The following is a 10,971-nucleotide window of genomic DNA, read 5'->3' as shown; positions in this document are numbered from 1 at the left end:
ATGCAAAGTACACAATAAAACAGTGTATAATAAGAATTGAAAATCGGGTTAAAAACAAACAACTCTGCAAGTTAAAACAGTTTGTTTAAAAGGTTTTCAATTCTTAAATTGTACAATTATGAAGCCATTTAATTGAAATCATGTGATTAAGTATAAAATATACTTGTACTTTTGCTTGTATTCCCCCCCCCCCCTGAAAACATTGAAAAAAAACCATTGAAAAAGGGTAGGGGTATGAACTCACCGGATGCGGATATAAGTCGATTTCGGATGCTAAATGTCGAATCGAGGCCTGATAACACGCGAGGTTCCTATGTAAAATGAAATGGCATACAAATATATCTAATTAGATTTACAAACTCAAATTAGATATGAAGTTACACTCCAACGAACGAAAACACCTCAAAACGGGTGTTTGGAGTGACCCGGGTGGCGTTTAGGGACATGAATGATGCGAGGGACTTAGGAAATGAGTTGGGACTTCAAAGGATCACCCCCTTTAGGGAGTTTACAGCCACAAGACCCATTTCCCATGAGTTTACGGCCGTAAACTCATGGTGGGGTCAAATATGGGCAAATAATGACTTCAAACACTTAGGGGAATTTTTCTAGACTTGGTTTAAGGACTTGAAATGATTTTAAAACATCAAATAGACCCACTTATGGGAGTTTACGGCCTAGCATGGCTTCATGGCCATAAACTCCTATTTTTTCATGAAAATAGTGTTAAATGGTGCTAGAACAAATCACACGTGATTGGTAGAATTATTCCAAGGCCTAACATGAGTTTGCATGGGACATTTGAGGGGTTTATGGAGTTTACATCCTATGAGACCCCCTCATGGCCGTAAACTCTTCTATAGGGTGATACAAAGTGTTTTAAGGCTTAAAACTTGCATGGAAGGGTTTCTAAAATTCATCTAAAGGCTTTAGGGGTGTTTAGTTAGCATTCTAACATCATGAATCAAGGAGTTTACGGCCCAAGCACAAGCCTTGGCCGTAAACTCTTAGAAATCCCACAAATAATGTGTTGAAGGCCCTTAAACTATTTTTGGTTGGTCCTATGATTTATTCTAAGGCATTTGGTGGTGTTGGATGGCTTTCTAACACCTTAGAATTGAATTTATGCCATGTTTTGAGGAGTTTACGGCCCAAGCACATGCTTTGGCTGTAAACTCACATAAGTCCCTCAAAAATCATGTTTCAAGTGTCCAAATGCTAAAACCAATGTTCTATAATTCATATCTAAGTCATACTAGTGATTTGGAAGGGTTTAAAGGTCAAGAAAACCCCTTAAATATGAGTTTACGGCCCAAGCTTGTGCCTTGGCCGTAAACTTCTTCAAAGTCTTCAAAATTCATGTTTTAAATGTTCTAAGCCCATATCTTGAAGTCCCTTAGCCATATCTAAAGTCCAATTGAGGTTTAGAAGGGTTTTGTTGCTCCAAAAACCCCTTTTATGTGAGTTTACGGCCTAGGACTGTTCTAGGGCCGTAAACTCATGAAAATGATCATATCCCATGGTTTGAACTCGAATTTGAGGGCTAAAGATGTTGCATAACAAATTAGGGAAGGTACCTTGGTGATTTGAAGCCTTAAACTTGAGATTTTGACCCTAAAATCTAGTTTGAGGAGAGAGGTTGGAGTGATAGTTGTAACATGGAGCAAAAGCTTCAAAATGGAGACTTGAGTCACTTTAAATAGTGTCCAAGTTCAGGACATGGTAGAATTCTACCCGATACCGGCGTTAGACGGGGCTTTTGGTCGCACCCGGCCAATTTGCCGTAACCCGATATGGTTGGTTCTAAAAATGTTCCGATCATTAATATGAGACGTTAGAATGAGTTCTAAGGGTATTAAGAGACTTATTAAGTCATAAAATAAAATTCACATTAACAACTTAATAAAAGGTCGGAAATGGAAACGAAATCGGAAACGGCGATTGGATGATCGGAACGAGTCGCGAAAAGGGTTACAATTAAGGATATGAATTTCGGGTTGTTACAAATATGCTCAGTGAGAACTTAAAATCAAAGAGAAATAAGGTATGTGGGGTTAATGCCATTAGAATTGATAAATTAATGCTTGAACAATGACAAGCTCTCGAAGCTAGAAAATGATAACACTAAGTTTAAAATACATTTAATTGTTCAAATAGGATACATGGCTAAAAACTTGTTTTCTATATATTAAATGTTAATTTTCATATGATTATACTCTTTGCAAGAAATAATTATGATACTTGTTTTGAATTGTGTATTGCAAACATGATAAATGAGGATTTTATTATATGAAATGAGCTTTTTATGTTAGTTATTTTCTACAATTGTAGTTATGAATTGATGAGACACCTTACAAATGAGAATTAGGTTATTTAATTTGGTTAATATTAGAACCATTGTCATTAGTTTAAGAGTATTTGAGAATATGATTATTAATTTGGTTCATGTTTATGAGTTATTGATAAAGAATCAAGTTGCTTAAACGTTTGAAGTATTTTATTGATTTGAAGCACGGTTGTTTCAAGTTGATATGTAGTAATATTTTGATTTAGGCTTTGGCTTGAGACTAATATTAAAAGACATATCATGTAACATTGATTATGTTTATGTTTTGGCTAATAGAGACTTGATCGAAATCTAAGTCAAGTCATGAATGCATTTATTTGGAAATGTCTAGACGAGAGGTCCTATAACGGGACAAGAAAGCTCTATTGGGGTGGTACCCTAATCTTGAGGTGGATGCCTAGATTGTAAGACCATGATGAGGTGATTTGTTCTCTCATGATCGGAAAGTCATCTTATAGGAGAGAACTTGTAATGAGTTTCTATTGTTTTTATATACGAGGAGGAGAACCCATAAGTTTTCTTATGTTAAAATGTGTATATGTATAAGGAGAACCTGTCACAGCCCAAAACCAAAATGGTGGAATCGTTTCGGAGTGGAGGATGTCATGTTTAGCATCACCACCATTATACAATAGCAATCATAGTAACACAAACATTATATATATATATATATATATATATATATATATATATATATATATATATATATGAAAAGTGTTTACATAAGTTTGGAAGTTGCTATAAATACACTTAAAGTATGTAGAATATAATAACATGACTCTTATTGCTCTGACTCCTCTAAATCCAAGAAGTACATGTCTACTGATTTCCTGAGAATACAAGCAGTTTCAAAGAATATCAGCATCAAGTTGGTGAGTTCATAAGCATTTAGTTTTTGTGGAAAATATTTCTCTGATCCTTTTGAAAAGTGTTCCTCAAGAAAATCCTATATTTTCTTATGAAAATTGTGTTTGAAAACCCATTCCTTCCATGACTTCCAGATTCATATGAGATATGTACAATCGAAGGAATCATGGAATGAGTATGAATATCTATTTGTAAAATGAACCATTAGTTTTAGAGATGTCGTCGTTATCCTGAGAAAATTCCATATTTTCCCTAAAAACGGTTATCCATCCTAAAGGTAAAGATGCAAGTTTAGAAATCCCTGATTACTATCAGTATATATAAAAGAAGTTTTATTACTTAAAATAAAACAAATGAAGAGTAGAGTCCGTAAACCAAAGTTAGTTTCTACTTATTTGTGAGTCGTATAACCATACTAGATATGACCTAGAGACCCTTATAACGTTCTTCAGACATTTAAGCTAAATGACATTTGTTCACCTTAGGCATGCCTTCCTAACTGTAGCTAGCAGTTCAGGTGTGGGATTTTCAGTCCCGAATAGATCTATTCACAAATCTCACGTTCTCCCTCCAGGAGACTTTGGTTATACTGAGATAGGATTTAGCGTTGTACACCTAAGGGTACAATATTGAAGTAGAGCCTCACAATTTTGTATAATCTAGTTTACTAGCTAGAGACAGTATAAAAAAATAATTATCCTTGTATAATAGTACTTTATACTCGTGAGAAAATATATAACATTAACTAAACCTGCCATAGTATATACATATTCACCCATGAAATCTCATTTGGTAAAATCTGCCTAGAGGGTTATCCCAAACTATACCTGTTATACATATTCCCTCATGCTCAACATATTACAAAAAGGGATAAAATATCTAAATATGTTATTACACATGGAAAGCGTTAGACTGTATTAATAAGTTTAAAACATAATAAAATTCTTTGAGTTTGGCTTGTATCCCCCCCCTGCCCTGAAAACATTAAAAACATGGAAAATGTAGGGGTATGAACTCACCTCGGGTAAGTGGTTTGATTGAAGGATCGATACGGAAAGTTGGGTGTTCAAGTGAAGCCTTGAACACAATATGGTCCTAATCAACATGTAATAACACATAAAAGAGTTACGTGAGGGTATTTCACTACTAGATGTGATGGCGAACCACTCTAGGGATTTGGAACTACTTGCACTAAGTGATAGGGCCTTAAAGGATTGCATGAGGGAGGTGTATGGCCACCTTAAGGTGTGTGCGGCCATGGATGTGCGACCCAAGTGGTGTACAGCCATACACTCATGATGAGAGGTGCCTTTCTATTGTTTTGAAGGTCCATATTTGCATCCATGAAGTTTTCTAGGTCTATACTCGATTGTAGTGCAAGTTAAGGGTCCTAAAAGTGGGTTTATGGTCCTAGGGTGCACGTGTGGTCGCACACGGGAGTGTGCTGCCGCACACAAGGAGTGTGCTGCTGCACAAGGGTGTGTGCGATAGTACAAAGGTGTGTGCGGTCATACAGCCCACATGAAGATGTCCAAAATGTAATTTCCAAGGTGCAATAAGGCTAGGGTCATGTCTATCTCGAGTATGGATGTCAAACTCTTACTTTGAGGGTGTTTTAAGAGTGTACGGCAACCTTAAAAGGGGTGTGCGGACGCACTCACTTCCGAACACAAAGAACATGACAATTATTGCACACTTAAGGCTTAGATAGAGTGGTCTTTCAAGGATATCAAGTTAGAGGATGAATTACTCACGCTCTTGAAGTTTTAGAGGGTTTGTGGTTGAAGAAGCTTGAGAGAAATGGTGTTGTGCGCTGCCAAGATGTTAAAGGAATGAAAGGAAAGGGGCTACCCTTTATATAGGGGTAAGTATGTTGCCTAAAAGAGAATGTGCGGCCAAGAGGTGAGCATGAGGACGCACTCCCATGTCTATGGTCGTACACTCCCCTTAAGGGTGTGTATGGCTCGATTTTGACACTATACGACTTGCTGACTCATTCCGAAATTCAACCTTGGGTATACTCAAGCTTAAAACACTTAAATGAACCCTTAAATAACACAAGAAGTCAACAAAACAAGTTTAACATTGATTAAATTTGACATGGTGTACATGCTAGAGTTTCGGGTTGTCACATCATTCCCCCGTTAGAGGGAATTTCATCCTGAAATTCAAGAATAGAGTACAATCATGAACTTGGAAACAGATGTAGGTCTGCTTCATTGAATCCTCATGCTCCCAAGTGAATTTAGGTCCTCACTTGGCATTCCAGCAAACCTTCACTATCAGGATGCGGCTCTGCTTTGTGCGTTTGACCTCTCAGTCCATGATTTCGATAGGTTCCTCCACAAACCATAGATTTTCGTCTAGCTCGATCTCTTTGAGAGGAATCACAAGTGTCTCACTGGACATACACTTCTGTTGGATAAGGTGTCTAAGTCCATAACTTATTTGGTATATACTTGACCCGACCGACATGGTCCATTTGGGTTGCATCTCATCCAAACTATTATGGATAATTTTATGAGAGTTATACACATATGTTTATTAATATATTATGGGTTATAATATATTAATATGAAGTTACGTTATTTAATTAGTTTTAGTCTTAAATTAATTATGAATTAATTTAGAGATTAAAAGGAATACTAATTAGATTATGGGCTATTTGTTTTATATAGTGTGGGCTAATACTCATTTGTTAATGGGCTAGGCTTATGTGGAAGTCCATGGATGATCCATGGAGCTTTTAACCCATGGATCCTTGGAAAGGAAAAGACATGGGTTATTAGGGTTTCACCCTAACCATGTACACTATATAAGCATGCTTATGGAGCATGAAATGGAGCCTAAGAGAAAACTAGTGAACTAGTGTGTGTGTGCATGTGTGTGGCCGATTTTATACAAGGTGTATACTCTCTCAAAGTTTTCCAAGAGTTTGTGGTGTTTTTGTTTCCATTTGAGGCATTCACACTATTGGTGCTTGGCGCTCAAACTCCTTAGAACCAAACTCACCAAAAGGTATGTAATTTCTTCTAACTCTTTTATGTTGAAATGTTCCCCATGCCATGTTAGATAGGTTATAAACCTTGGAAAATTATTATTTTGCATGTATTTAGACAAACATAGATCCAAGGTTTATTAGGGTTGCATGCACACTTAGGAAGTGTTAAATTGCTGAAAACCCAACAGTGGTATCAGAGCCTAGGCTTGCTTGTTTGAGACTTGATGCAAAATAGTGAAAAAAGTCGAAATCGTTGCTGTTTGCATGGTGGACTCGCCGAGTCCATTGGGGGGACTCGACGAGTCCAAGGCAAACTTCAACCTACTCGACGAGTCAGTTCATGCACTCGACGAGTAGGATCGAAAGAGTTCAGATTCTCGACTTTTGCTGCTGGAAATGGACTAGAAACATTACCCTAAACTGTTTTGGTGTTATAAAACTTATTTTAGTAGGTGTAATGGTTGTTCTAATCCATTTACGATAGCATATATCAAAATTCCATGATTTTATGTGTTCATATAATTCTTGAATTTTTGATGATCATGTTCATGTTCTTATGAATTTAGAAAATGATAGGAATTATTTGCTGAATTGTTTAGAATTAATTCTTGATCATTTATGTGTTTTAATGGAGTCCATAATTTGTCCTCAAGTTATGGATTTCCAAAGGTCACTCTTATTTAACACACACTTAAAACACATAAGTTACATGAAAATGAAGAGTCTTCATTTTTATGAACCTTTAATTCATAAGTTATGAAATGAAGAGTTTTGCAAAGTTACAAAACTTGCCCTCAAGTTTTGGAATTTGTAAAGTTTCACACACTTTAATAAACTTTAATTCCAACCCTTAGAGTTTTAATAGTTAAAATTCAACCCTTATACTATTTATAACATTAATGGTTAATTATTATATATATGTATAAGAATAAGTCGTTCTACCGTTAGTAGGCCTCATTCACGAAGCCAGTCTATAAGGTGGGTATAAGGTTGTTGCCTATAAAATAGCGACTTAATGGGTGTATACTCTCATCCACCGCTTGCTTGATCGGTGGAGGGTCGTTAGCCGAACGGGTAGAACAATGACTTTAAATCCTCATTAAAAGTATAATGAATATTATAAAATAACTAAACTCTTTTAATTCCCAATCTTAGTTATTTTAGGAAAATGTGAACATGGTGCTAGTCCATGGAATTCACACTTTGTACCTTACCAAGTCGTTGGTGGAGCGTGTGTGGTTAACCGGCACACTAACTAGGACTAGTAAGGATCACGAAGGGTGACATAATGTTTGTCATAGATCAATGGAGCGTGTGTGGTTAACCGGCACATTGATTAGGTGATAATATTAAGAGTACCATGTGAATTAGCATGGTTATTCACACCTTGTTTTGTGATCCTCGGCATCCCAGTCACAAAACTTGAAGGGCACAATCGAGATTGAAACATGCCATTGAAAAGTTCAATGAATCTCAAAAGAATCTAGGAATTTCAAATCCAATTAAACCTAATAAATCATTTCGTTTTCATGGTGGAAATTGGTGAATCGTCATTCACCTACCTTTCAAATATATTATTACTTAGATTACGGCATCCCTCTTCTAAGTGTAATATATTGTGATTGGATCCTAGCCTTAATATTACATTTGGGTGTTTTATTAAGGATCCTATATATATCTAATCTAAACTTACTGTCTTTCAGATGTCTTCCAACACTAATGCTTCGGGCTCTAACCCAACTGGTTCTTTCTCTCTCATGAATCTTTGTGGGAGGGTCATCTTTGATGGTTCCAACTTCATGGATTGGATTAGGAACATCAGGATGGTTACTCGTTATGAGGACAAGGAATATATCCTCGATAAGGAGTTAAAAGAACTTGATGAGTCTACTGCTACTCCTGAGGAGATCGCTGAATTCAGGACTCATGAGAGAGATGCTACTAAGGTGGCATGTATCATGATGGCCACGATGACAGCCGAGCTCCAAATGTCGTATGAAGATTTTACCCTTTTAAGATGCACCAAGACCTGATGGAAAGGTACCATCAGAGTGCTCGTCAGGAGCAGTATGAAATAATCTCCTCCATAATAACTACCCGCATGAAGGATGGTGAATCCGTCACGGGCCACATGCAAAAGATGCAAAGGTATGTGGACTGTTTGCTGAAGCTGAATGTTAACATCCCCGAGGAGTTGGCAATTGACATCATTTTGCACTCCTTGGCTTCTTGTTATGATCATTTTCGAATGACATATCATATGAACAAGGAGGAAGTTACCCTCAGCAAGCTTCAAGGACTCTTGAAGACCGCGAAATCCGGTCTTAAGGGTAAGGTGGTTGTTACCTGTACTACTCCTACTCCAACATCTACCCCTGTTTTAGCTATTGGGCAAGGCAAAGGGAAAAAGAGGAAGCACCCTTCGAAGGGTACCAAGGGAAAGTCTCTTGAAGGCTCCTCATCAAAAACCAAGAACGGTTCTGCCACTCCTTCTGCCATTCCCAAGGATGCTGAATGCTTTTATTGCCATGAAAAGGCACACTGGAAGCGAAACTACCCTAAGTACTTGCAGGATCTAAAGGATGGGAAAGTGAAACCCACCCATGCAGGTATTTACACTATATTGTATAATTACTCAACATATTCTAACTCTTGGGTGCTTGATACAGGATGTGGTATTCACATATGTTCTGATTTGCAGGGCCTAAGAAGAAGTGAGGATGTGGAGCACGGGAAGATAAACTTAATCATGGGTAATAGGAAGGCTTCACCTGTTTCCAAGATTGGAGTTTATACTTTGTTGCTTAATAATGGGTTAAAATTAGATTTGAATAAATGTGTGTACTCGTCTGAAATGGCGAGGAATATTATTTCTTTTCATGATTTGTACAAACAAGGTTTTACCTTTTCGTTTGATAATGAATGTGGTGGTATTAATGCTTTCTTTAAAAATGTGTTTTATTTTAAAGCGTTACCTTGTGATGGTGTGTATGAAACTGTGTCGATTGTAGACAACTTAGGAAATAATGTGTTGTATATTGATTCTTCTACTAGCCTAGATAAGGCATCATTGTGGCATTGTCGTCATGGACATGTAAACAAGAAACGCATAGGCCAACTCCAAAAGAGTGGAGTCTTGGAATCATTTGACCTTAAATTGGATGATAGTTGTGAATCTTGTCTACTTGGAAAGATGACAAAATCACCCTTCACTGGAACTTGTGAGAGGGGTGAAGGTTTGTTGGACCTAATACATACTGATGTATGTGGGCCATTCAAAACCGCCACAAGGGATGCTAATCGGTATTATGTGAATTTTATTGATGATTTTAGTAGATATGGGTATGTCTACTTAATCAAACATAAGTCAGAAACCTTTGATAGGGTTAAGGAATTAAAACAGGAAGTAGAATCAATTCGGCAGGAACATTAAGATGCTTCGATCCGATCGAGGTGGTGAGTATCTTAGCACCGAGTTCCTTGACTATCTTAAGGAGTGTGGGATTGTCTCGCAATTGACTCCTCCCAGGACACCACAGCTGAATGGTGTAGCTGAGAGGCGTAATCGAACTTTGTTGGACATGGTTCGCTCTATGATGAGTCGAGTTTCGTTACCAATATCTTTTTGGGGGTATGCCTTAGAGACTGCCGCCCATATCCTTAATCTAGTCCCTACAAAGAAGGTTACCAAAACACCTCATGAGATGTGGACTGGGAAGGTTCCCAATTTGGACCACATCAAAAATTTGGGGTTGTGAAGCTTTCGTGAGGCGTGAAACTCATGATAAGCTTGAACCCCGAAGTGAAAGGTGTATTTTCATCGGCTACCCACAGAAATCCTTCGGTTACCTCTTGTACAAACCCAGTGAGAATGTGGTCTTTGTAGCACGAAGAGGGATCTTTCGCGAGAAAGAATTTATAAGCCAAGGAGACACTGGGAGGCAGATTGATCTTGATGAAATTCAAGAATCAATTGGTGAACGAACCTCAGACACTAGCAATCAACATGAGGAGGAAACTCCTGTTGATCCAGCTGACGAGTCTGTACCTCCAAGGCGTTCTACACAGGTTAGGAACACACCTTCGTTTTATTATGGTTTTCATATTACTGCGGAAGGTGATACGTTTATTAGTGATAGTACACTGGTAAATTTGGATGAACCCAGCAGTGTTAAGGAAGCCATGGCAGGCCCGGACTCTGCTAAATGGAAGGAGGCTATGGACAACGAGATACAGTCCATGTATGACAATCAAGTTTGGAACTTGGTTGACCATGTACTAGGACATAAAACAGTCGGGTGCAAATGGATCTTCAAGAAGAAGACAGACATGGAAGGAAAAGTGCATACTTATAAGGCTCGACTGGTTGCGAAGGGTTTTACTCAAACTCAAGGTATTGATTATGATGAAACCTTCTCGCCGGTGGCAAAGATTAAGTCTATTAGGATTATGTTAGCCATTGCAGCATTTCATGATTATGAAATATGGCAGATGGATGTCAAAACCACTTTCCTTAATGGAAAGTGGGCTGAGGGTGTGTACATGAATCAGCCAGAGGGTTTTGTCAGTGCAGAGTACCCTAATAGAGTATGCAAGCTTGAGAAATCCATCTATGGATTAAAACAAGCATCTCGTAGCTGGAATCTTTGTTTTGATGAGAAGGTAAAAGAGTTTGGCTTCTCGAGAAGCGAGGATGAGTCTTGCGTGTATGTCAGAGCTAGTGGGAGTATAGTTAGCTTCTTGGTACTGTATGTGG

Source organism: Lactuca saligna, chromosome 4 (genome assembly GCF_052625555.1).
Source record: "Lactuca saligna cultivar CGN05327 chromosome 4, ASM5262555v1, whole genome shotgun sequence".
NCBI classification, from domain to species: domain Eukaryota; kingdom Viridiplantae; phylum Streptophyta; class Magnoliopsida; order Asterales; family Asteraceae; genus Lactuca; species Lactuca saligna.
This window is presented reverse-complemented; position numbering follows the sequence as displayed.